The sequence below is a fragment of the Pseudophryne corroboree genome, unplaced genomic scaffold, assembly GCF_028390025.1.
Source record: "Pseudophryne corroboree isolate aPseCor3 unplaced genomic scaffold, aPseCor3.hap2 scaffold_574, whole genome shotgun sequence".
Taxonomy (NCBI): Eukaryota; Metazoa; Chordata; class Amphibia; order Anura; family Myobatrachidae; genus Pseudophryne; species Pseudophryne corroboree.
In genome coordinates, this window is record NW_026970173.1 from 277,973 (window position 1) to 304,002 (window position 26,030).

Below are 26,030 nucleotides of genomic sequence, written 5' to 3' on the forward strand. Positions count from 1 at the left end.
TATTGCTCTTCTGGTGACAATGTAGTTTGCTTTTGTCAATTACCATTTTAATAATCGGGTAAAGAAAATTAATTGGATTTTTGAAAGAAAACAATACTGTCAATATACTATTAAAACAAATTAAAATGGTAAAAGTTATTGTACTTTAAGTAAAAATAAAAGAGCAAAAATATCAATCCCAGTTTTGGATTACTTTAATTAACAAAAAAAAAATGCATATAGCAGAGGATAGTTTCAATCTGCCTACCTCTGGGTTATGGACCCAGCATGCTTCCATTACAGTACTCTGCTGCACATGTAAGTGCAAGAGATCCTGAAGCACTCACTCATCATGGGAAAGTACCAATGTGTTTCTTCATTGGTTGATGGAAGAAACATCATACAAAAACTCTCCACATTATTGACTTTTTAAAATGTTTCTAGGAATCGTTCTAGATGAATGCTTATTAGCCTTTGTCAGTATGTACTTTTGCAAAGTGTCGCGGAGGCGCAATCAGTTAGTGTGTAAGGCTTTTAACCAAAAGGTTGGTGGTTCAATCCCACCCAGGGACTTAATTGACCTTGTGATCAGATTTTGGTGATATTTAAGTAGACAAGTCAAAATTTCGAAAACCCCTGTTATGGTGTAGGGTACCTGGCCTTCTCTGATGTAATCAGAGTTAGATTTGATTCAGTGATTTTATAAAAACAGCTAGGAAGCACAATTTAGCAGTGGGTTGCAGAGAAAAAGAAAAATGCTGGCAGAAAAATCCAATTGAGTGATTAAACAGCTCTTCATTTTCTGGCTTTATTTTTATGCTAACTAATTTGTTCTCTGAAAAGTGTCCACAAAGCCAAGTATCTGATTAACATATTTGTAGGGATGGTTTTTCACCTATTACTAAATTAAACTTGCTTCATTGGAAAGGCAGCAAGATGCATCCTCATTTCAATATCTACTGAAATAATACAGGTTGACACCAGGAAACATTAACGCCACTGCATCCTTGCTGCTTTCTCATGTGGAAGTCTGTTTAATGTGAAAACAAGGTGATATCTAATTAGCACACAGGTAAGGAATTAAGAAAATCTTTATTTAAGGGTGAAGATGTTTCTCACAAAATCGTTGCCCCAATGCATCATTGAAATTCAAGCTGGAAAGATGATTTTAATATATCACTTGTACATTTTGTATTGCTCTTCTGGTGACAATGTAGTTTGTTTTTGTCAATTACCATTTTAATAATCGGGTAAAGAAAATTAATTGGATTTTTGAAAGAAAACAATACTGTCAATATACTATTAAAAAAAATTAAAATGGTAAAAGTTATTGTACTTTAAGTAAAAATAAAAGCTAAAATATCAATCCCAGTTTTGGATTACTTTAATGAACAAAAAAAAAATGCATATAGCAAAGGATAGTTTCAATCTGCCTACCTCTGGGTTATGGGCCCAGCATGCTTCCAGTGCAGTACTCTGCTGCACATGTAAGTGCAAGAGATCCTGAAGCACTCACTCATCATGGGAAAGTACCAATGTGTTTCTTCATTGGTTGATGGAAGAAACATCATACAAAAACTCTCCACATTATTGACTTTTTAAAATGTTTCTAGGAATCGTTCTAGATGAATGCTTATTAGCCTTTGTCAGTATGTACTTTTGCAAAGTGTCGCGGAGGCGCAATCAGTTAGTGTGTAAGGCTTTTAACCAAAAGGTTGGTGGTTCAATCCCACCCAGGGACTTAATTGACCTTGTGATCAGATTTTGGTGATATTTAAGTAGACAAGTCAAAATTTCGAAAACCCCTGTTATGGTGTAGGGTACCTGGCCTTCTCTGATGTAATCAGAGTTAGATTTGATTCAGTGATTTTATAAAAACAGCTAGGAAGCACAATTTAGCAGTGGGTTGCAGAGAAAAAGAAAAATGCTGGCAGAAAAATCCAATTGAGTGATTAAACAGCTCTTCATTTTCTGGCTTTATTTTTATGCTAACTAATTTGTTCTCTGAAAAGTGTCCACAAAGCCAAGTATCTGATTAACATATTTGTAGGGATGGTTTTTCACCTATTACTAAATTAAACTTGCTTCATTGGAAAGGCAGCAAGATGCATCCTCATTTCAATATCTACTGAAATAATACAGGTTGACACCAGGAAACATTAACGCCACTGCATCCTTGCTGCTTTCTCATGTGGAAGTCTGTTTAATGTGAAAACAAGGTGATATCTAATTAGCACACAGGTAAGGAATTAAGAAAATCTTTATTTAAGGGTGAAGATGTTTCTCACAAAATCGTTGCCCCAATGCATCATTGAAATTCAAGCTGGAAAGATGATTTTAATATATCACTTGTACATTTTGTATTGCTCTTCTGGTGACAATGTAGTTTGTTTTTGTCAATTACCATTTTAATAATCGGGTAAAGAAAATTAATTGGATTTTTGAAAGAAAACAATACTGTCAATATACTATTAAAAAAAATTAAAATGGTAAAAGTTATTGTACTTTAAGTAAAAATAAAAGCTAAAATATCAATCCCAGTTTTGGATTACTTTAATGAACAAAAAAAAAATGCATATAGCAAAGGATAGTTTCAATCTGCCTACCTCTGGGTTATGGGCCCAGCATGCTTCCAGTGCAGTACTCTGCTGCACATGTAAGTGCAAGAGATCCTGAAGCACTCACTCATCATGCGAAAGTACCAATGTGTTTCTTCATTGGTTGCTGGAAGAAACATCTTACAAACACTCTCCAGATTATTGACTTTTTAAAGTTTTTCTAGGAAACGTTCTAGATGAATGCTTATTAGTCTTTGTCAGTATATACTTTTCGCAAAGTGTCTCTGTGGCGCAATCGGTTAGTGTGTTCAGCTATTAATCAAAAGGTTGGTGGTTCAATCCCACCCAGGGACGTAATTGACCTTGTGATCAGATTTTGGTGATATTTAAGTAGACAAGTCAAAATTGCAAACCCCCTCTTATGGTGTAGGGTACCTGGCCTTCTCTGATGTAATCAGAGTTAGATTTGATTCAGTGATTTTATAAAAACAGCTAGGAAGCACAATTTAGCAGTGGGTTGCAGAGAAAAAGAAATATGCTGGCAGAAAAATCCAATTGAATGATTAAACAGCTCTTCATTTTCTGGCTTTATTTTTATGCTAACTAATTTGTTCTCTGAAAAGTGTCCACAAAGCCAAGTATCTGATTAACATATTTGTAGTGATGGTTTTTCACCTATTACTAAATTAAACTTGCTTCATTGGAAAGGCAGCAAGATGCATCCTCATTTCAATATCTACTGAAATAATACAGGTTGACACCAGGAAACATTAACGCCACTGCATCCTTGCTGCTTTCTCATGTGGAAGTCTGTTTAATGTGAAAACAAGGTGATATCTAATTAGCACACAGGTAAGGAATTAAGAAAATCTTTATTTAAGGGTGAAGATGTTTCTCACAAAATCGTTGCCCCAATGCATCATTGAAATTCAAGCTGAAAAGATGATTTTAATATATCACTTGTACATTTTGTATTGCTCTTCTGGTGACAATGTAGTTTGTTTTTGTCAATTACCATTTTAATAATCGGGTAAAGAAAATTAATTGGATTTTTGAAAGAAAACAATACTGTCAATATACTATTAAAAAAAATTAAAATGGTAAAAGTTATTGTACTTTAAGTAAAAATAAAAGCTAAAATATCAATCCCAGTTTTGGATTACTTTAATGAACAAAAAAAAAATGCATATAGCAAAGGATAGTTTCAATCTGCCTACCTCTGGGTTATGGGCCCAGCATGCTTCCAGTGCAGTACTCTGCTGCACATGTAAGTGCAAGAGATCCTGAAGCACTCACTCATCATGCGAAAGTACCAATGTGTTTCTTCATTGGTTGCTGGAAGAAACATCTTACAAAAACTCTCCAGATTATTGACTTTTTAAAGTTTTTCTAGGAAACGTTCTAGATGAATGCTTATTAGTCTTTGTCAGTATGTACTTTTTGCAAAGTGTCTCTGTGGCGCAATCGGTTAGTGTGTTCAGCTATTAATCAAAAGGTTGGTGGTTCAATCCCACCCAGGGACGTAATTGACCTTGTGATCAGATTTTGGTGATATTTAAGTAGACAAGTCAAAATTTCGAAAACCCCTGTTATGGTGTAGGGTACCTGGCCTTCTCTGATGTAATCAGAGTTAGATTTGATTCAGTGATTTTATAAAAACAGCTAGGAAGCACAATTTAGCAGTGGGTTGCAGAGAAAAAGAAATATGCTGGCAAAAAAATCCAATTGACTGATTAAACAGCTCTTCATTTTCTGGCTTTATTTTTATGCTAACAAATTTGTTCTCTGAAAAGTGTCCACAAAGCCAAGTATCTGATTAACATCTTTGTAGGGATGGTTTTTCACCTATTACTAAATTAAACTTGCTTCATTGGAAAGGCAGCAAGATGCATCCTCATTTCAATATCTACTGAAATAATACAGGTTGACACCAGGAAACATTAACGCCACTGCATCCTTGCTGCTTTCTCATGTGGAAGTCTGTTTAATGTGAAAACAAGGTGATATCTAATTAGCACACAGGTAAGGAATTAAGAAAATCTTTATTTAAGGGTGAAGATGTTTCTCACAAAATCGTTGCCCCAATGCATCATTGAAATTCAAGCTGGAAAGATGATTTTAATATATCACTTGTACATTTTGTATTGCTCTTCTGGTGACAATGTAGTTTGCTTTTGTCAATTACCATTTTAATAATCGGGTAAAGAAAATTAATTGGATTTTTGAAAGAAAACAATACTGTCAATATACTATTAAAACAAATTAAAATGGTAAAAGTTATTGTACTTTAAGTAAAAATAAAAGAGCAAAAATATCAATCCCAGTTTTGGATTACTTTAATTAACAAAAAAAAAATGCATATAGCAGAGGATAGTTTCAATCTGCCTACCTCTGGGTTATGGACCCAGCATGCTTCCATTACAGTACTCTGCTGCACATGTAAGTGCAAGAGATCCTGAAGCACTCACTCATCATGGGAAAGTACCAATGTGTTTCTTCATTGGTTGATGGAAGAAACATCATACAAAAACTCTCCACATTATTGACTTTTTAAAATGTTTCTAGGAATCGTTCTAGATGAATGCTTATTAGCCTTTGTCAGTATGTACTTTTGCAAAGTGTCGCGGAGGCGCAATCAGTTAGTGTGTAAGGCTTTTAACCAAAAGGTTGGTGGTTCAATCCCACCCAGGGACTTAATTGACCTTGTTATCAGATTTTGGTGATCTTTAAGTAGACAAGTCAAAATTTCAAACCCCCTGTTATGGTGTAGGGTACCTGGCCTTCTCTGATGTAATCAGAGTTAGATTTGATTCAGTGATTTTATAAAAACAGCTAGGAAGCACAATTTAGCAGTGGGTTGCAGAGAAAAAGAAAAATGCTGGCAGAAAAATCCAATTGAGTGATTAAACAGCTCTTCATTTTCTGGCTTTATTTTTATGCTAACTAATTTGTTCTCTGAAAAGTGTCCACAAAGCCAAGTATCTGATTAACATATTTGTAGGGATGGTTTTTCACCTATTACTAAATTAAACTTGCTTCATTGGAAAGGCAGCAAGATGCATCCTCATTTCAATATCTACTGAAATAATACAGGTTGACACCAGGAAACATTAACGCCACTGCATCCTTGCTGCTTTCTCATGTGGAAGTCTGTTTAATGTGAAAACAAGGTGATATCTAATTAGCACACAGGTAAGGAATTAAGAAAATCTTTATTTAAGGGTGAAGATGTTTCTCACAAAATCGTTGCCCCAATGCATCATTGAAATTCAAGCTGGAAAGATGATTTTAATATATCACTTGTACATTTTGTATTGCTCTTCTGGTGACAATGTAGTTTGTTTTTGTCAATTACCATTTTAATAATCGGGTAAAGAAAATTAATTGGATTTTTGAAAGAAAACAATACTGTCAATATACTATTAAAAAAAATTAAAATGGTAAAAGTTATTGTACTTTAAGTAAAAATAAAAGCTAAAATATCAATCCCAGTTTTGGATTACTTTAATGAACAAAAAAAAAATGCATATAGCAAAGGATAGTTTCAATCTGCCTACCTCTGGGTTATGGGCCCAGCATGCTTCCAGTGCAGTACTCTGCTGCACATGTAAGTGCAAGAGATCCTGAAGCACTCACTCATCATGCGAAAGTACCAATGTGTTTCTTCATTGGTTGCTGGAAGAAACATCTTACAAACACTCTCCAGATTATTGACTTTTTAAAGTTTTTCTAGGAAACGTTCTAGATGAATGCTTATTAGTCTTTGTCAGTATATACTTTTCGCAAAGTGTCTCTGTGGCGCAATCGGTTAGTGTCTTCAGCTATTAATCAAAAGGTTGGTGGTTCAATCCCACCCAGGGACGTAATTGACCTTGTGATCAGATTTTGGTGATATTTAAGTAGACAAGTCAAAATTGCAAACCCCCTCTTATGGTGTAGGGTACCTGGCCTTCTCTGATGTAATCAGAGTTAGATTTGATTCAGTGATTTTATAAAAACAGCTAGGAAGCACAATTTAGCAGTGGGTTGCAGAGAAAAAGAAATATGCTGGCAGAAAAATCCAATTGAATGATTAAACAGCTCTTCATTTTCTGGCTTTATTTTTATGCTAACTAATTTGTTCTCTGAAAAGTGTCCACAAAGCCAAGTATCTGATTAACATATTTGTAGTGATGGTTTTTCACCTATTACTAAATTAAACTTGCTTCATTGGAAAGGCAGCAAGATGCATCCTCATTTCAATATCTACTGAAATAATACAGGTTGACACCAGGAAACATTAACGCCACTGCATCCTTGCTGCTTTCTCATGTGGAAGTCTGTTTAATGTGAAAACAAGGTGATATCTAATTAGCACACAGGTAAGGAATTAAGAAAATCTTTATTTAAGGGTGAAGATGTTTCTCACAAAATCGTTGCCCCAATGCATCATTGAAATTCAAGCTGAAAAGATGATTTTAATATATCACTTGTACATTTTGTATTGCTCTTCTGGTGACAATGTAGTTTGTTTTTGTCAATTACCATTTTAATAATCGGGTAAAGAAAATTAATTGGATTTTTGAAAGAAAACAATACTGTCAATATACTATTAAAAAAAATTAAAATGGTAAAAGTTATTGTACTTTAAGTAAAAATAAAAGCTAAAATATCAATCCCAGTTTTGGATTACTTTAATGAACAAAAAAAAAATGCATATAGCAAAGGATAGTTTCAATCTGCCTACCTCTGGGTTATGGGCCCAGCATGCTTCCAGTGCAGTACTCTGCTGCACATGTAAGTGCAAGAGATCCTGAAGCACTCACTCATCATGCGAAAGTACCAATGTGTTTCTTCATTGGTTGCTGGAAGAAACATCTTACAAAAACTCTCCAGATTATTGACTTTTTAAAGTTTTTCTAGGAAACGTTCTAGATGAATGCTTATTAGTCTTTGTCAGTATGTACTTTTTGCAAAGTGTCTCTGTGGCGCAATCGGTTAGTGTGTTCAGCTATTAATCAAAAGGTTGGTGGTTCAATCCCACCCAGGGACGTAATTGACCTTGTGATCAGATTTTGGTGATATTTAAGTAGACAAGTCAAAATTTCGAAAACCCCTGTTATGGTGTAGGGTACCTGGCCTTCTCTGATGTAATCAGAGTTAGATTTGATTCAGTGATTTTATAAAAACAGCTAGGAAGCACAATTTAGCAGTGGGTTGCAGAGAAAAAGAAATATGCTGGCAAAAAAATCCAATTGACTGATTAAACAGCTCTTCATTTTCTGGCTTTATTTTTATGCTAACAAATTTGTTCTCTGAAAAGTGTCCACAAAGCCAAGTATCTGATTAACATCTTTGTAGGGATGGTTTTTCACCTATTACTAAATTAAACTTGCTTCATTGGAAAGGCAGCAAGATGCATCCTCATTTCAATATCTACTGAAATAATACAGGTTGACACCAGGAAACATTAACGCCACTGCATCCTTGCTGCTTTCTCATGTGGAAGTCTGTTTAATGTGAAAACAAGGTGATATCTAATTAGCACACAGGTAAGGAATTAAGAAAATCTTTATTTAAGGGTGAAGATGTTTCTCACAAAATCGTTGCCCCAATGCATCATTGAAATTCAAGCTGGAAAGATGATTTTAATATATCACTTGTACATTTTGTATTGCTCTTCTGGTGACAATGTAGTTTGCTTTTGTCAATTACCATTTTAATAATCGGGTAAAGAAAATTAATTGGATTTTTGAAAGAAAACAATACTGTCAATATACTATTAAAACAAATTAAAATGGTAAAAGTTATTGTACTTTAAGTAAAAATAAAAGAGCAAAAATATCAATCCCAGTTTTGGATTACTTTAATTAACAAAAAAAAAATGCATATAGCAGAGGATAGTTTCAATCTGCCTACCTCTGGGTTATGGACCCAGCATGCTTCCATTACAGTACTCTGCTGCACATGTAAGTGCAAGAGATCCTGAAGCACTCACTCATCATGGGAAAGTACCAATGTGTTTCTTCATTGGTTGATGGAAGAAACATCATACAAAAACTCTCCACATTATTGACTTTTTAAAATGTTTCTAGGAATCGTTCTAGATGAATGCTTATTAGCCTTTGTCAGTATGTACTTTTGCAAAGTGTCGCGGTGGCGCAATCAGTTAGTGTGTAAGGCTATTAACCAAAAGGTTGGTGGTTCAATCCCACCCAGGGACTTAATTGACCTTGTTATCAGATTTTGGTGATCTTTAAGTAGACAAGTCAAAATTTCGAAAACCCCTGTTATGGTGTAGGGTACCTGGCCTTCTCTGATGTAATCAGAGTTAGATTTGATTCAGTGATTTTATAAAAACAGCTAGGAAGCACAATTTAGCAGTGGGTTGCAGAGAAAAAGAAATATGCTGGCAAAAAAATCCAATTGACTGATTAAACAGCTCTTCATTTTCTGGCTTTATTTTTATGCTAACAAATTTGTTCTCTGAAAAGTGTCCACAAAGCCAAGTATCTGATTAACATCTTTGTAGGGATGGTTTTTCACCTATTACTAAATTAAACTTGCTTCATTGGAAAGGCAGCAAGATGCATCCTCATTTCAATATCTACTGAAATAATACAGGTTGACACCAGGAAACATTAACGCCACTGCATCCTTGCTGCTTTCTCATGTGGAAGTCTGTTTAATGTGAAAACAAGGTGATATCTAATTAGCACACAGGTAAGGAATTAAGAAAATCTTTATTTAAGGGTGAAGATGTTTCTCACAAAATCGTTGCCCCAATGCATCATTGAAATTCAAGCTGGAAAGATGATTTTAATATATCACTTGTACATTTTGTATTGCTCTTCTGGTGACAATGTAGTTTGCTTTTGTCAATTACCATTTTAATAATCGGGTAAAGAAAATTAATTGGATTTTTGAAAGAAAACAATACTGTCAATATACTATTAAAACAAATTAAAATGGTAAAAGTTATTGTACTTTAAGTAAAAATAAAAGAGCAAAAATATCAATCCCAGTTTTGGATTACTTTAATTAACAAAAAAAAATGCATATAGCAGAGGATAGTTTCAATCTGCCTACCTCTGGGTTATGGACCCAGCATGCTTCCATTACAGTACTCTGCTGCACATGTAAGTGCAAGAGATCCTGAAGCACTCACTCATCATGGGAAAGTACCAATGTGTTTCTTCATTGGTTGATGGAAGAAACATCATACAAAAACTCTCCACATTATTGACTTTTTAAAATGTTTCTAGGAATCGTTCTAGATGAATGCTTATTAGCCTTTGTCAGTATGTACTTTTGCAAAGTGTCGCGGTGGCGCAATCAGTTAGTGTGTAAGGCTATTAACCAAAAGGTTGGTGGTTCAATCCCACCCAGGGACTTAATTGACCTTGTTATCAGATTTTGGTGATCTTTAAGTAGACAAGTCAAAATTTCAAACCCCCTGTTATGGTGTAGGGTACCTGGCCTTCTCTGATGTAATCAGAGTTAGATTTGATTCAGTGATTTTATAAAAACAGCTAGGAAGCACAATTTAGCAGTGGGTTGCAGAGAAAAAGAAAAATGCTGGCAGAAAAATCCAATTGAGTGATTAAACAGCTCTTCATTTTCTGGCTTTATTTTTATGCTAACTAATTTGTTCTCTGAAAAGTGTCCACAAAGCCAAGTATCTGATTAACATATTTGTAGGGATGGTTTTTCACCTATTACTAAATTAAACTTGCTTCATTGGAAAGGCAGCAAGATGCATCCTCATTTCAATATCTACTGAAATAATACAGGTTGACACCAGGAAACATTAACGCCACTGCATCCTTGCTGCTTTCTCATGTGGAAGTCTGTTTAATGTGAAAACAAGGTGATATCTAATTAGCACACAGGTAAGGAATTAAGAAAATCTTTATTTAAGGGTGAAGATGTTTCGCACAAAATCGTTGCCCCAATGCATCATTGAAATTCAAGCTGGAAAGATGATTTTAATATATCACTTGTACATTTTGTATTGCCCTTCTGGTGACAATGTAGTTTGTTTTTGTCAATTACCATTTTAATAATAGGGTAAAGAAAATTAAGTGGATTTTTGAAAGAAAACAATACTGTCAATATACTATTAAAACAAATTAAAATGGTAAAAGTTATTGTACTTTAAGTAAAAATAAAAGCTAAAATATCAATCCCAGTTTTGGATTACTTTAATGAACAACAAAAAAATGCATATAGCAAAGGATAGTTTCAATCTGCCTACCTCTGGGTTATGGACCCAGCATGCTTCCATTGCAGTACTCTGCTGCACATGTAAGTGCAAGAGATCCTGAAGCACTCACTCATCATGCGAAAGTACCAATGTGTTTCTTCATTGGTTGCTGGAAGAAACATCTTACAAACACTCTCCAGATTATTGACTTTTTAAAGTTTTTCTAGGAAACGTTCTAGATGAATGCTTATTAGTCTTTGTCAGTATATACTTTTTGCAAAGTGTCTCTGTGGCGCAATCGGTTAGTGTGTTCAGCTAACCCTTGTGCACTATCCTGACTTCTCCTCCTGTCTGCTTACTTTGTGCCTTCCAATGCACAATGCAAACTACAGGTAGTGCTGCAGGGCCCACACCCTTTTACTTGCCTTACGGAGCAGCTCTGGAGCTGTTTCAGTGCCAAGCTGCTGTAAGAAATAAGCTTGAATGCTTCAGAGGCTGGGGCATTGTCAACATGAGCCCCACACCAAAGGAGGGTGGAGGTGTTTAATGCGAACTAGGGGTCATCCAAGCGCCGCAAAAGGCCGCCATACCCTGCACGCCCCTTTTCTCTTTTCATATGCAGATGAGGATTGAAGCCAACTTTGACCCACTGCTTGGATGACATCACCATATGCAAATCCATCTGCTGCAGGCCTTCCCCCCGGAATGCTTGCACTAGTTGTTGCATTTGGTTTGTTGTTTGGGGGTGCTTCAGTATTAGGCAGCCTTCTGCCCTCCCATGTTCATCTGAAAATATGTGTTCTCCCTGCAGTTGTTGTCCCAAGATGAGAGTTCCCTTGTGCTGCCTCAGTTGAATCTCCTTTACTTGACAGAGATGTGCCTGAGCAGCGGCCCTCCCCAGCCCTATCCCAAATCATACTTATTTTGCATAGGAGATACCATGGTCATGAAGATTGTTCTCCCAGGGTGAGGTTCATTCATTGCATTTTGGGTATGCTGATCCCTGTGATTTCCCCAAATGTGGGTAACTCGACTGCATTATTTGTGGTAGTGGGGGACTGTGTTTGTGTTTTCCTCTGGTCAGCTCTGGTAAAAGTCAGATTTCTTTGTTTCAGATCTTCCTCTAGCCTTGTTCTTCTTTCGAGAGTTCCCTTGTGCTTCCTCAGTTGGATCTCCTTCAGTTGACAGGGCGGTGCCCGAGCAGCGACCCTCCCCAGCTCAAGCCCAACTCCTACTTACCTGCCAGGTGAGATACTATGATCATGAAGGTGCTTCTTCCAGGGCAAGGCTTACCCATTGCACTCTGGGTGTGCTGCCCCTGCGATTTCCCCAAATGTGGGAAACTTGACTGCATAATTTGTGTTTCCCCTGGTCGGCTCTCGTATAATTCAGATCTCTTTGTCTCAGGTCTCTCTCCAGCCTAGTTTGCTGTCTGTTTCCACTTCTTTTTTCTTGAGCCCCTCCCTTTTATACCCTTGTGCACTATCCTGACTTCTCCTCCTGTCTGCTTACTTTGTGCCTTCCAATGCACAATGCAAACTACACACCCTTTTACTTGCCTTACAGAGCAGCTCTGGAGCTGTTACAGTGCCAAGCTGCTGTAAGAAATCAGCTTGAATGCTTCAGGGGCTGGGGCATTGTCAACATGAGCCCCACACCGAAGGAGGGTGGGGGTGTTTAATGCGAACTAAGGGTCATCCAAGCGCCGCAAAAGGCCGCCATGCCCTGCATGCCCCTTTTCTCTTTTCATATGCAGATGAGGGTTCCAGCCAACTTTGGCCCACTGCTTGGATGACATCACCGTATGCAAATCCGTCTTCTGCAGAACTTCCCCCAGGAATGCTTGTACTAGTTGTTGCATTTGGTTTGTTGTTTGGGGGTGCTTCAGTATTAGGCAGCCTTCTGCCCTCCCATGTTCATCTGAAAATATGTGTTCTCCCTGCAGTTGTTGTCCCCAGATGAGAGTTCCCTTGTGCTGCCTCAGTTGAATCTCCTATACTTGACAGAGATGTGCCTGAGCAGCGGCCCTCCCCAGCCCTATCCCAAATCATACTTATTTTGCATAGGCGATACCATGGTCATGAAGATTGTTCTCCCAGGGTGAGGTTCATTCATTGCATTCTGGGTATGCTGACCCCTGTGATTTCCAAAATGTGGGAAACTCGACTGCATTATTTGTGGTAGTGGGGGACTGTGTTTGTGCTTTCCTCTGGTCAGCTCTGGTAAAAGTCAGATTTCTTTGTCTCAGATCTTCCTCTAGCCTTGTTCTTCTTTCGAGAGTTCCCTTGTGCTGCCTCAGTTGGATCTCCTTCACTTCACAGGGGGTGCCCGAGCAGCAATCCTCCACAGCTCTGGCCCAACTCCTACTTACCTGCCAGGTGAGATACTATGATCTTCACTGTTAGGGCAATCAGGATGTGGAATTCCCTGCCAGGGAAGGTGGTAATGGCGGACTCTGTAATTGGATTTAAAAAAGGAATGGATACATTTCTGAATGAAAAAGCTATCCAAGTTTATAATACTTAAAATATCAACATGGTTAATCCGGGGGTAACATGAGTTGTAGTAGCTAACTAGTCATAATACATTATTAAGCAAGTATGTAGAATCATCACAACTTAAAACAGGTTGAACACGATGGGCAATTTGCCTCTATTCAACCTCAAAAACTATGTTACTATATGTTACTATATTACTATGTTACTGTAGTATACAGAACACCACAATGCAATGAGCAGTGATAGTGAGCACTGATGAGGATACTAGAACTGACACTGAGCAGCAAGATGCAGCACTGGACTATTAGTAATGTACTGTAGTATGCTGAGCACAACAATGCAGCACAAGACAATGAGCAGTGATACTGAGCACTGATGAGGATACTACTGAGAACTGACACTGAGCAGGAGAGACACACTACTAGTATTACTGAGCAGCAATAAGTATCCACTGATACTGAGCACTGATATTGAGATTTCCACTGAGAGAACATAGCCACGTCCTCTCCGCTCTCTCTTCAATGCACGAGTAAAAATGGCGGCAACGCGCAGCTCTTTATATGGAATCCGAATCTCGCGAGAATCCGACAGCGGGATGATGACATTTTCCCTTGTTCATAGAATTTGGGAGTCATTTTGATCCCAAAGTATTATTAACCTCAATAACCATAATTTCCACTCATTTTCAGTCTATTCTTAACACCTTACACCTCACAATATTATTTTTAGTCCTAAAATTTGCACAGAGGTCGCTGGATGACTAAGCTCAGCGACCCAAGTGGCCGACACAAACACCTGGCCCATCTAGGAGTGGCACTGCAGTGTCACGCAGGATAGCCCTTCCAAAAAACACTCCCCAAACAGCACATGACGCAAAGAAAAAAAGAGGCGCAATGAGGTAGCTGTGTGACTAAGCTCAGCGACCCAAGTGGCCGACACAAACACCTGGCCCATCTAGGAGTGGCACTGCAGTGTCACGCAGGATGGCCCTTCCAAAAAACACTCCCCAAACAGCACATGACGCAAAGAAAAAAAGAGGCGCAATGAGGTAGCTGTGTGACTAAGCTCAGCGACCCAAGTGGCCGACACAAACACCTGGCCCATCTAGGAGTGGCACTGCAGTGTCACGCAGGATGGCCCTTCCAAAAACACTCCCCAAACAGCACATGACGCAAAGAAAAAAAGAGGCGCAATGAGGTAGCTGTGTGACTAAGCTCAGCGACCCAAGTGGCCGACACAAACACCTGGCCCATCTAGGAGTGGCACTGCAGTGTCACGCAGGATGGCCCTTCCAAAAAACACTCCCCAAACAGCACATGACGCAAAGAAAAAAAGAGGCGCAATGAGGTAGCTGTGTGACTAAGCTCAGCGACCCAAGTGGCCGACACAAACACCTGGCCCATCTAGGAGTGTCACTGCAGTGTCACGCAGGATGGCCCTTCCAAAAAACACTCCCCAAACAGCACATGACGCAAAGAAAAAAAGAGGCGCAATGAGGTAGCTGTGTGACTAAGCTCAGCGACCCAAGTGGCCGACACAAACACCTGGCCCATCTAGGAGTGGCACTGCAGTGTCACGCAGGATGGCCCTTCCAAAAAACACTCCCCAAACAGCACATGACGCAAAGAAAAATAAAAGAAAAAAGAGGTGCAAGATGGAATTGTCCTTGGGCACTCCCACCCACCCTTATGTTGTATAAACAGGACATGCACACTTTAACCAACCCATCATTTCAGTGACAGGGTCTGCCACACGACTGTGACTGAAATGACGGGTTGGTTTGGACCCCCACCAAAAAAGAAGCAATTAATCTCTCCTTGCACAAACTGGCTCTACAGAGGCAAGATGTCCACCTCATCATCATCCTCCGATTCATCACCGTGTACATCCCCCTCCTCACAGATTATCAATTCGTCCCCACTGGAATCTACCATCTCAGCTCCCTGTGTACTTTGTGGAGGCAATTGCTGCTGGTCAATGTCTCCACGGAGCAATTGATTATAATTCATTTTAATGAACATCATCTTCTCCACATTTTCTGGAAGTAACCTCGTACGCCGATTGCTGACAAGGTGAGCGGCGGCACTAAACACTCTTTCGGAGTACTACTTGTGGGAGGGCAACTTAGGTAGAATAAAGCCAGTTTGTGCAAGGGCCTCCAAATTGCCTCTTTTTCCTGCCAGTATACGTACGGACTGTCTGACGTGCCTACTTGGATGCGGTCACTCATATAATCCTCCACCATTCTTTCAATGGTGAGAGAATCATATGCAGTGACAGTAGACGTCATGTCCGTAATCGTTGGCAGGTCCTTCAGTCCGGACCAGATGTCAGCATCAGCAGTCGCTCCAGACTGCCCTGCATCACCGCCAGCGGGTGGGCTCGGAATTCTGAGCCTTTTCCTCGCACCCCCAATTGCGGGAGAATGTGAAGGAGGAGCTGTTGACCGATCAAGTTCCACTTGACTTGATAATTTTCTCACCAGCAGGTCTTTGAACCCCTGCAGACTTGTGTCTGCCGGAAAGAGAGATACAACGTAGGTTTTAAATCTAGGATCGAGCACGGTGGCCAAAATGTAGTGCTCTGATTTCAACAGATTGACCACCCGTGAATCCTGGTTAAGCGAATGAAGGGCTCCATCCACAAGTCCCACATGCCTAGCGGAATCGCTCTGTCTTAGCTCCTCCTTCAATGTCTCCAGCTTCTTCTGCAAAAGCCTGATGACGGGAATGACCTGACTCAGGCTGGCAGTGTCTGAACTGACTTCACGTGTGGCAAGTTCAAAAGGTTGCAGAACCTTGCACAACGTTGAAATCATTCTCCACTGCGCTTGAGACAGGTGCATTCCACCTCCTATATCGTGGTCAGATGTATAGGCTTGAATGGCCTTTTGCTGCTCCTCCATCCTCTGAAGCATATAGAGGGTTGAATTCCACCTCGTTACCACTTCTTGCTTCAGATGATGGCAGGGCAGGTTCAGGCGTTTTTGGTGTTGCTCCAGTCTTCTGTACGTGGTGCCTGTACGCCGAAAGTGTCCCGCAATTCTTCTGGCCACCGACAGCATCTCTTGCACACCCCCGTCGTTTTTTAAATAATTCTGCACCACCAAATTCAAGGTATGTGCAAAACATGGGACGTGCTGGAATTTGCCCAGATATAATGCACGCACAATATTGCTGGCGTTGTCCGATGCCACAAATCCACAGGAGAGTCCAATTGGGGTAAGCCATTCTGCGATGATCTTCCTCAGTTGCCGTAAGAGGTTTTCAGCTGTGTGCGTATTCTGGAAAGCGGTGATACAAAGCGTAGCCTGCCTAGGAAAGAGTTGGCGTTTGCGAGATGCTGCTACTGGTGCCGCCGCTGCTGTTCTTGCGGCGGGAGTCAATACATCTACCCAGTGGGCTGTCACAGTCATATAGTCCTGAGTCTGCCCTGCCCCATTTGTCCACATGTCCGTGGTTAAGTGGACATTGGGTACAACTGCATTTTTTAGGACACTGGTGAGTCTTTTTCTGAGGTCTGTGTACATTTTCGGTATCGCCTGCCTAGAGAAATGGAACCTAGATGGTATTTGGTACCGGGGACACAGTACCTCAATCAAGTCTATAGTTGGCTCTGAAGTAATGATGGATACCGGAACCACGTTTCTCACCGCCCAGGATGCCAAGGCCTCAGTTATCCGCTTTGCAGCAGGATGACTGCTGTGATATTTCATCTTCCTTGCAAAGGACTGTTGGACAGTCAATTGCTTGGTGGAAGTAGTAAAAGTGGTCTTACGACTTCCCCTCTGGGATGACCATCGACTCCCAGCAGCAACAACAGCAGCGCCAGCAGCAGTAGGCGTTACACTCAAGGATGCATCGGAGGAATCCCAGGCAGGAGAGAACTCGTCAGAATTGCCAGTGACATGGCCTGCAGGACTATTGGCATTCCTGGGGAAGGAGGAAATTGACACTGAGGGAGTTGGTGGGGTGGTTTGCGTGAGCTTGGTTACAAGAGGAAGGGATTTACTGGTCAGTGGACTGCTTCCGCTGTCGCCCAAAGTTTTTGAACTTGTCACTGACTTATGATGAATGCGCTGCAGGTGACGTATAAGGGAGGATGTTCCGAGGTGGTTAACGTCCTTACCCCTACTTATTACAGCTTGACAAAGGCAACACACGGCTTGACACCTGTTGTTCGCATTTCTGTTGAAATACTTCCACACCGAAGAGCAGTTTTTTTTGGTATTTTCACCAGGCATGTCAATGGCCATATTCCTCCCACGGACAACAGGTGTCTCCCCGGGTGCCTGACTTAAACAAACCACCTCACCTCCCCAGCGCCAGCAACACCCATATCCTCCTCATCCTGGTGTACTTCAACACTGACATCTTCAATCTGACTATCAGGAACTGGACTGCGGGTGCTCCTTCCAGCACTTGCAGGGGGTGTGCAAATGGTGGAAGGTGCATGCTCTTCACGTCCAGTGTTGGGAAGGTCAGGCATCGCAACCGACACAATTGGACTCTCCTTGTGGATTTGTGATTTTGAAGAACGCACAGTTCTTTGCTGTGCTTTTGCCAGCTTAAGTCTTTTCATTTTTCTAGCGAGAGGCTGAGTGCTTCCATCCTCATGTGAAGCTGAACCACTAGCCATGAACATAGGCCAGGGCCTCAGCCGTTCCTTGCCACTCCGTGTGGTAAATGGCATATTGGCAAGTTTACGCTTCTCCTCCGACGATTTTTATTTAGATTTTTGAGTCCTTTTTTTTACTGATCTTTTGTGTTTTGAATTTTACATGCTCTGTACTATGACATTGGGCATCGGCCTCGGCAGACGACGTTGATGGAATTTCATCGTCTCGGCCATGACTAGTGGCAGCAGCTTCAGCACGAGGTGGAAGTGGATCTTGATCTTTCCCTATTTTTGGAACCTCAACATTTTTGTTCTCCATATTTTAATAGGCACAACTAAAAGGCACCTCAGGTAAACAATGGAGATGGATGGATACTAGTATACTTATGGATGACGAGTGACTGACGACACAGAGGTAGCTACAGCCGTGGACTACCGTACTGCGTCTGCTAGTATAGAGATGATAATTAATGATATAAAAAAAATATATATATAACTACTGTAGGTATATATTATATAATGACGGACCTGGTGGACACTGTCAGCAGACTGCTAAACTACTAGTATGATGAAGACAGAAAAAAAAACCCCACCACAGGTAGGTAGGTATACAATTATGGACGAGCACTGACGACACAGAGATAGCCACAGCCGTGGCCTACCGTACTGCGTCTGCTAGTATAGAGATGATAATTAATGATATAAAAAAAAATATATATAACTACTGTAGGTATATATAATGTAATGACGGACCTGGTGGACACTGTCAGCAGACTGCTAAACTACTAGTATGAAGAAGATAGAAAAAAAACTTCACCACAGGTAGGTATACAATTATGGACGAGTGACGACACAGAGGTAGGTACAGCCGTGGACTACCGTACTGCGTCTGCTAGTATAGATAATATACTAAATATATTACTACTGTAGGTATATAATATAATGACGGACCTGGTGGACACTGTCAGCAGACTCCTAAACTACTAGTATGAAGAAGATAGAAAAAAAAACCCACCACAGGTAGGTAGGTATACAATTATGGATGAGCACTGACGACACAGAGATAGCCACAGCCGTGGCCTACCGTACTGCGTCTGCTAGCATAGATAATATACTAAATATATTACTACTGTAGGTATATAATATAATGACGGACCTGGTGGACACTGTCAGCAGACTGCTAAACTACTAGTATGAAGAAGATAGAAAAAAAAACCCCACCACAGGTAGGTATACAATTATGGACGAGTGACGACACAGAGGTAGGTACAGCCGTGGACTACAGTACTGCGTCTGCTAGTATAGATAATATACTAAATATATTACTACTGTAGGTATATAATATAATGACGGACCTGGTGGACACTGTCAGCAGACTCCTAAACTACTAGTATGAAGAAGATAGAAAAAAAAACCCCACCACAGTTAGGTATACAATTATGGACGAGTGACGACACAGAGGTAGGTACAGCCGTGGACTACCGTACTGCGTCTGCTAGTATAGATAATATACTAAATATATTACTACTGTAGGTATATAATATAATGACGGACCTGGTGGACACTGTCAGCAGACTCCTAAACTACTAGTATGAAGAAGATAGAAAAAAAACACCCCACCACAGGTAGGTATACAATTATGGACGAGCACTGACGACACAGAGATAGCCACAGCCGTGGACTACCGTACTGCGTCTGCTAGTATAGATAATATAATAAATATATTACTACTGTAGGTATATAATATAATGATGGACCTGGTGGACACTGTCAGCAGACTCCTAAACTACTAGTATGAAGAAGATAGAAAAAAAAAACCCACCACAGGTAGGTAGGTATACAATTATGGACGAGCACTGACGACACAGAGATAGCCACAGCCGTGGACTACCGTACTGCGTCTGCTAATATAGAGATGATAAAGATGATAGAGATGAAAAAAAAATATAACACTACTGCAGGTAAATATTTATATAATATAATGTATGACCGACCTGCTGGACACTGTCAGCAGAATGCGTTTATAGAATAAAAAAAAAAAACACCACAGGAGTGTTTAACTTTTTCAGGCAGACAATATACTGGTGGTCACACTGGCAGCAAAAGTGTGCACTGTACTCCTGCTATAACTGCTCCCCAGTCTCCCCCACAATTAAGCTGTGTGAGCAGTGAGCACTCAGCACAGTCAGATATACATAGATGATATATCATGCAGCACACTGAGGCTGAGCACATATATGGTATGTGTATCGTTTTTTTTCAGGCAGAGAACGGATTATAAATAATAAAACTGGTGGTCACTATCAGCAAAACTCTGCACTACTGAGTACTCCTGACAAGTTCAACTGCTCCCCAAATTAGTAGTAAATCAAATGTCACTCGTCTCTATCTTCTAATCTAAACGGAGAGGACGCCAGCCACGTCCTCTCCCTATCAATCTCAATGCACGTGTGAAAATGGCGGCGACGCGCGGCTCCTTATATAGAATCCGAGTCTTGTGAGAATCCGACAGCGGGATGATGACGTTCGGGCGCGCTCGGGATAACCGAGCAAGGCGGGAGGATCCGAGTCTGCTCGGACCCGTGCAAAAAAGGGTGAAGTTCGGGCGGGTTCGGATTCCGAGGAACCGAACCCGCTCATCTCTAATGGCCACCCAGCATGACGCCTCCCTTCTTGACCATGCTGTAATTGCAGTCGCACTGCAGTTCAGCGTGATCATAAAAAATGGTGTAGCCTCCTGCTGGTGCAGACTGTATGTGCGCGCAGGAAGCCGCCACCATTTTTGTGATCACAGCGGCTGAATGTGATGTCATACAGCCGCTGTGACCACGCCCCCTGTGTCTCCTCCATTGCAGACCCCATTTTGAAGCCTTGCCCCCGCACCGCTCCATCCCTGACTTGGAAATGGAGTGTTGCTGACCCCCCTCTCCCCCCCTGCCCCGATTGACAGGCAGAGGCGATCGCATTCTCTGCGGGGTGCCGCAGAAAATGCAGGCACATGCGTATGCTCTTAGCAATTTTTGCAGTTGGATCGCTTATTGTGATTGCAATCCAACCTGAATCAGGCCCTATTACCTATCACAATGCGCTGCGGGCAGTACAAAATTGGTTTAATATAGGAGAAAAACCCCCAGACCTGTGCTCCTTAACTGTACCTGGTGGCTAGTGGAGCGGCTGCCCAGTAATCAGTGTCCACGACAGTGCGCACACGGTCCACCCCCTACGGCCACGCTCCCCTTCATCAGCGGCCTCGTGATCCGGAAGGGCGGTGTGTGTGTGACTGACCTTAGGAAGAAACCGGAGCCTCCGCTGCAGTGACCCAGCAACCAGGGCACGGGAGTATACAGCGCCGCTGGGAGTGATGAAGCTGCAGTAAAGATGTCTATTAGACCTAGCCTGCTGCAGCCCTTGTAGATTCTCATAAAACAAGTTCTTCTTTTCTTGTCAAAATTAATAGCTAAGAATAGGCTGCCTGAGGCAGGCCCCTGTTAAGTGGCCTGCTACTGAAGGCACCAACTACAAACTGAGCTCCCTGTTCATGGAAGCGGGGTTATAGAGGAGAATGCACTGAGCTTCTTGGGAACAGTCAAAAGCTTTGAGCCGGTTGGTGCCTCAGATCAAGATCCTACTCTACACACCAATGTGAATCCTTGTGGAGTCCAGTGTACCCCACAGAAGAAATTAATGTGTCACACCCATTGGCAGCAACCTTAGAATAGCTGCTGACGGGCACAATTGAGAAAGGAAGGGGGGGGGGGGACATTTGAATCCAACACATAGATGCAATTCAAATATGTAATTTGTACCTTCCTATTTTAAAATATAATGGATGAACCTCACCCTGTGAGAACAATCTTCATGATCAAGAGATCTCATATGCAAAATAAGTATGAGTTGGGATAGGGCTGGGGAGGGTGGCTGCTCGGGCAGCCCCTCCCCCGTCAAGTTAAGGAGATTCAACTGAGGAAGCACAAGGGAACTTTCGTCTGGGGACAACAACTGCAGGGAGACCACATCTTTTCAGATGAACATGGGAGGGCGGAAGGCTGCCTAATACTGAAGCACCATCAAATATCAAACCATATGCAACAACTAGTACAAGCATTCCTGGGGGAAGGTCTGCAGAAGACGGATTTGCATACGGTGATGTCATCCAAGCAGTGGGCCAAAGTTGGCTGGAACCCTCATCTGCATATGAAAAGAGAAAAGGGGCATGCAGGGCATGGCGGCCTTTTGCGGTGCTTGGATGACCCTTAGTTCGCATTAAACACCCCCACCCTCCTTTTGTGTGGGGCTCATGTTGGCTCTGCCCCAGCCCCTGAAGCATTCAAGCTGATTTCTTGCAGCAGCTGGGCACTGTAACAGCTCCAGAGCTGCTCTGTAAGGCAACTAAAAGGGTGTGGGCCCTGCAGCACTACCTGTAGTTCGCATTGTGCGTTTGAAGGCACAAAGTAAGCAGACAGGAGGATAAGTCAGGATAGTGCGCAAGGGCATAGAAGGGAGCGGCTCAAGAAAAGAGAAGTGGAAACAGACAGCAAACTAGGCTGGAGAGAGACCTGAGACAAAGAGATCTGAATTATACGAGAGCCGACCAGGGGAAACACAAATTATGCAGTCAAGTTTCCCACATTTGGGGAAATCGCAGGGGCAGCACACCCAGAGTGCAATGGGTGAGCCTTGCCCTGGGAGAAGCACCTTCATGATCATAGTATCTCACCTGGCAGGTAAGTAGGAGTTGGGCTAGAGCTGGGGAGGGTCGCTGCTCGGGTACCCCCCTGTAAAGTGAAGGAGATCCAACTGAGGCAGCACAAGGGAACTCTCGAAAGAAGAACAAGGCTAGAGGAAAATCTGAGACAAAGAAATCTGACTTTTACCAGAGCTGACCAGAGGAAAGCACAAACACAGTCCCCCACTACCAAAAATAATGCAGTCAAGTTTCCCACATTTGGGGAAATCACAGGGGTCAGTATACCCAAAATGCAATGAATGAACCTCACCCTGGGAGAACAATCTTCATGACCATGGTATCTCCTATGCAAAATAAGTATGATTTGGAATAGGGCTGGGGAGGGCCGCTGCTCAGGCACATCTCTGTCAAGTAAAGGAGATTCAACTGAGGCAGCACAAGGGAACTCTCATCTGGGGACAACAACTGCAGGGAGAACACATATTTTCAGATGAACATGGGAGGGCAGAAGGCTGCCTAATACTGAAGCACCCCCAAACAACAAACCAAATGCAACAACTAGTGCAAGCATTCCTGGGGGAAGTTCTGCAGAAGACGGATTTGCATACGGTGATGTCATCCAAGCAGTGGGTCAAAGTTGGCTTCAACCCTCATCTGCATATGAAAAGAGAAAAGGGGCGTGCAGGGCTTGGCGGCCTTTTGCGGTGCTTGGATGACCCCTAGTTCGCATTAAACTCCTCCACCCTCCTTTGGTGTGGGGCTCATGTTGGCCATGCCCCATCCCCTGAAGCATTCAAGCTGATTTCTTGCAGCAGCTGGGCACTGTAACAGCTCCAGAGCTGCTCTGTAAGGCAAGTAAAAGGGTGTGGGCCCTGCAGCACTACCTGTAGTTTGCATTGTGCATTGGAAGGCACAAAGTAAGCAGACGGGAGGAGAAGTCAGGATAGTGCACAAGGGTATAGAAGGGAGCGGCTAAAGAAAAGAGAAGTGGAAACAGACAGCAAACTAGGCTGGAGAGAGACCTGAGACAAAGAGATCTGAATTATACGAGAGCCGACCAGGGGAAACACAAATTATGCAGTCAAGTTTCCCACATTTGGGGAAATCGCAGGGGCAGCACACCCAGAGTGCAATGGGTGAGCCTTGCCCTGGGAGAAGCACCTTCATGATCATAGTATCTCACCCCCCTGTCAAGTGAAGGAGATCCAACTGAGGCAGCACAAGGGAACTCTCGAAAGAAGAACAAGGCTAGAGGAAGATCTGAAACAAAGAAATCTGACTTTTACCAGAGCTGACCAGAGGAAAACACAAACACAGTCCCCCACTACCACAAATAAAGCAGTCGAGTTTCCCACATTTGGGGAAATCACAGGGGTCAGCATACCCAGAATGCAATGAATGAACCTCACCCTGGGAGAATAATCTTCATGACCATGGTATCTCCTATGCAAAATAAGTATGATTTGGAATAGGGCTGAGTAGCGGCCCTCCCCAGCCCTATTCCAAATCATACTTATTTTGCATAGGAGATACCATGGTCATGAAGATTGTTCTTCCAGGGTGAGGTTCATTCATTGCATTCTGGGTATGCTGACCCCTGTGATTTCCCCAAATGTGGGAAACTTGACTGCATTATTTGTGGTAGTGGGGGACTGTGTTTGTGCTTTCCTCTGGTCAGCTCTGGTAAAAGTCAGATTTCTTTGTCTCATATTTTACTCTAGCCTTGTTCTTCTTTCGAGAGTTCCCTTGTGCTGCCTCAGTTGGATCTCCTTCACTTGACAGGGGGGTACCCGAGCAGCGACCCTCCCCAGCTCTAGCCCAAATCCTACTTACCTGCCAGGTGAGATACTATGATCATGAAGGTGCTTCTCCCAGGGCAAGGCTCACCCATTGCACTCTGGGTGTGCTGCTCCTGCGATTTCCCCAAATGTGGGAAACTTGACTGCATAATTTGTGTTTCCCCTGGTCGGCTCTCGTATAATTCAGATCTCTTTGTCTCAGGTCTCTCTCCAGCCTAGTTTGCTGTCTGTTTCCACTTCTCTTTTCTTGAGCCGCTCCCTTCTATGCCCTTGCGCACTATCCTGACTTCTCCTCCTGTCTGCTTACTTTGTGCCTTCCAACGCACAATGCGAACTACAGGTAGTGCTGCAGGGCCCACACCCTTTTACTTGCCTTACAGAGCAGCTCTGGAGCTGTTACAGTGCCCAGCTGCTGCTAGAAATCAGCTTGAATGCTTCAGGGGCTGGGGCATAGCCAACATGAGCCCCACACCGAAGGAGGGTGGAGGTGTTTAATGCGAACTAGGGGTCATCCAAGCGCCGCAAAAGGCCGCCATGCCCTGAACGCCCCTTTTCTCTTTTCATATGCAGACGAGGGTTGAAGCCAACTTTGACCCACTGCTTGGATGACATCACCATATGCAAATCCGTCTTCTGCAGAACTTCCCCCAGGAATGCTTGTACTAGTTGTTGCATTTGGTTTGTTGTTTGGGGGTGCTTCAGTATTAGGCAGCCTTCTGCCCTCCCATGTTCATCTGAAAATATGTGTTCTCCCTGCAGTTGTTGTCCCCAGATGAGAGTTCCCTTGTGCTGCCTCAGTTGAATCTCCTTTACTTGACAGAGATGTGCATGAGCAGCGGCCCTCCCCAGCCCTATTCCAAATCATACTTATTTTGCATAGGAGATACCATGGTCATGAAGATTGTTCTCCCAGGGTGAGGTTCATTCATTGCATTCTGGGTATGCTGACCTCTGTGATTTCCCCAAATGTGGGAAACGCGACTGCTTTATTTGTGGTAGTGGGGGACTGTGTTTGTGTTTTCCTCTGGTCAGCTCTGGTAAAAGTCAGATTTCTTTGTTTCAGATCTTCCTCTAGCCTTGTTCTTCTTTCGAGAGTTCCCTTGTGCTGCCTCAGTTGGATCTCCTTCACTTGACAGGGGGGTGCCCGAGCAGCGACCCTCCCCAGCTCTAGCCCAACTCCTACTTACCTGCCAGGTGAGATACTATGATCATGAAGGTGCTTCTCCCAGGGCAAGGCCCACCATTGCACTCTGGGTGTGCTGCCCCTGCGATTTCCCGAAATGTGGGAAACTTGACTGCATAATTTGTGTTTCCCCTGGTCGGCTCTCGTATAATTTAGATCTCTTTGTCTCAGGTCTCTCTCCAGCCTAGTTTGCTGTCTGTTTCCACTTCTTTTTTCTTGAGCCCCTCCCATCTATACCCTTGTGCACTATCCTGACTTCTCCTCCCGTCTGCTTACTTTGTGCCTTCCAATGCACAATGCAAACTACAGGTAGTGCTGCAGGGCCCACACCCTTTTACTTGCCTTACAGAGCAGCTCTGGAGCTGTTACAGTGCCCAGCTGCTGCAAGAAATCAGCTTGAATGCTTCAGGGGCTGGGGCATAGCCAACATGAGCCCCACACCGAAGGAGGGTGGAGGTGTTTAATGCAAACTAGGGGTCAGCCAAGCGCCGCAAAAGGCCACCATGCCCTGCACGCCCCTTTTC

General features: G+C 42.4%; 10 non-coding genes and 1 pseudogene across 10 annotated transcripts; 7 read left to right on the forward strand and 4 right to left on the reverse strand.

Moving 5' to 3' along the window:
* Positions 1 to 11,637: 11,637 nt before the first annotated feature.
* LOC135033655 (U1 spliceosomal RNA) lies at positions 11,638 to 11,801 on the forward strand. Its single transcript, XR_010228998.1, has one exon. It is a non-coding gene; the product is annotated as a U1 spliceosomal RNA (small nuclear RNA).
* A 152-nt stretch (positions 11,802 to 11,953) lies between these two features.
* On the forward strand, positions 11,954 to 12,116 carry LOC135033601 (U1 spliceosomal RNA). Its single transcript, XR_010228953.1, has one exon. It is a non-coding gene; the product is annotated as a U1 spliceosomal RNA (small nuclear RNA).
* Positions 12,117 to 12,771: 655 nt separating this feature from the next.
* On the forward strand, positions 12,772 to 12,934 carry LOC135033668 (U1 spliceosomal RNA). The gene has a single exon (XR_010229010.1). It is a non-coding gene; the product is annotated as a U1 spliceosomal RNA (small nuclear RNA).
* A 9,472-nt stretch (positions 12,935 to 22,406) lies between these two features.
* LOC135033577 (U1 spliceosomal RNA) lies at positions 22,407 to 22,569 on the reverse strand. Its single transcript, XR_010228930.1, has one exon. It is a non-coding gene; the product is annotated as a U1 spliceosomal RNA (small nuclear RNA).
* A 152-nt stretch (positions 22,570 to 22,721) lies between these two features.
* Positions 22,722 to 22,885, reverse strand: LOC135033604 (U1 spliceosomal RNA). The gene has a single exon (XR_010228955.1). It is a non-coding gene; the product is annotated as a U1 spliceosomal RNA (small nuclear RNA).
* Positions 22,886 to 23,559: 674 nt separating this feature from the next.
* On the reverse strand, positions 23,560 to 23,722 carry LOC135033620 (U1 spliceosomal RNA). Its single transcript, XR_010228969.1, has one exon. It is a non-coding gene; the product is annotated as a U1 spliceosomal RNA (small nuclear RNA).
* A 98-nt stretch (positions 23,723 to 23,820) lies between these two features.
* On the reverse strand, positions 23,821 to 23,984 carry LOC135033663 (U1 spliceosomal RNA). Its single transcript, XR_010229006.1, has one exon. It is a non-coding gene; the product is annotated as a U1 spliceosomal RNA (small nuclear RNA).
* A 49-nt stretch (positions 23,985 to 24,033) lies between these two features.
* LOC135033654 (U1 spliceosomal RNA) lies at positions 24,034 to 24,197 on the forward strand. Its single transcript, XR_010228997.1, has one exon. It is a non-coding gene; the product is annotated as a U1 spliceosomal RNA (small nuclear RNA).
* Positions 24,198 to 24,349: 152 nt separating this feature from the next.
* Positions 24,350 to 24,512, forward strand: LOC135033584 (U1 spliceosomal RNA). The gene has a single exon (XR_010228937.1). It is a non-coding gene; the product is annotated as a U1 spliceosomal RNA (small nuclear RNA).
* A 674-nt stretch (positions 24,513 to 25,186) lies between these two features.
* On the forward strand, positions 25,187 to 25,350 carry LOC135033677 (U1 spliceosomal RNA). The gene has a single exon (XR_010229019.1). It is a non-coding gene; the product is annotated as a U1 spliceosomal RNA (small nuclear RNA).
* Positions 25,351 to 25,502: 152 nt separating this feature from the next.
* On the forward strand, positions 25,503 to 25,643 carry LOC135033619 (U1 spliceosomal RNA; annotated as a pseudogene).
* Positions 25,644 to 26,030: the final 387 nt, after the last annotated feature.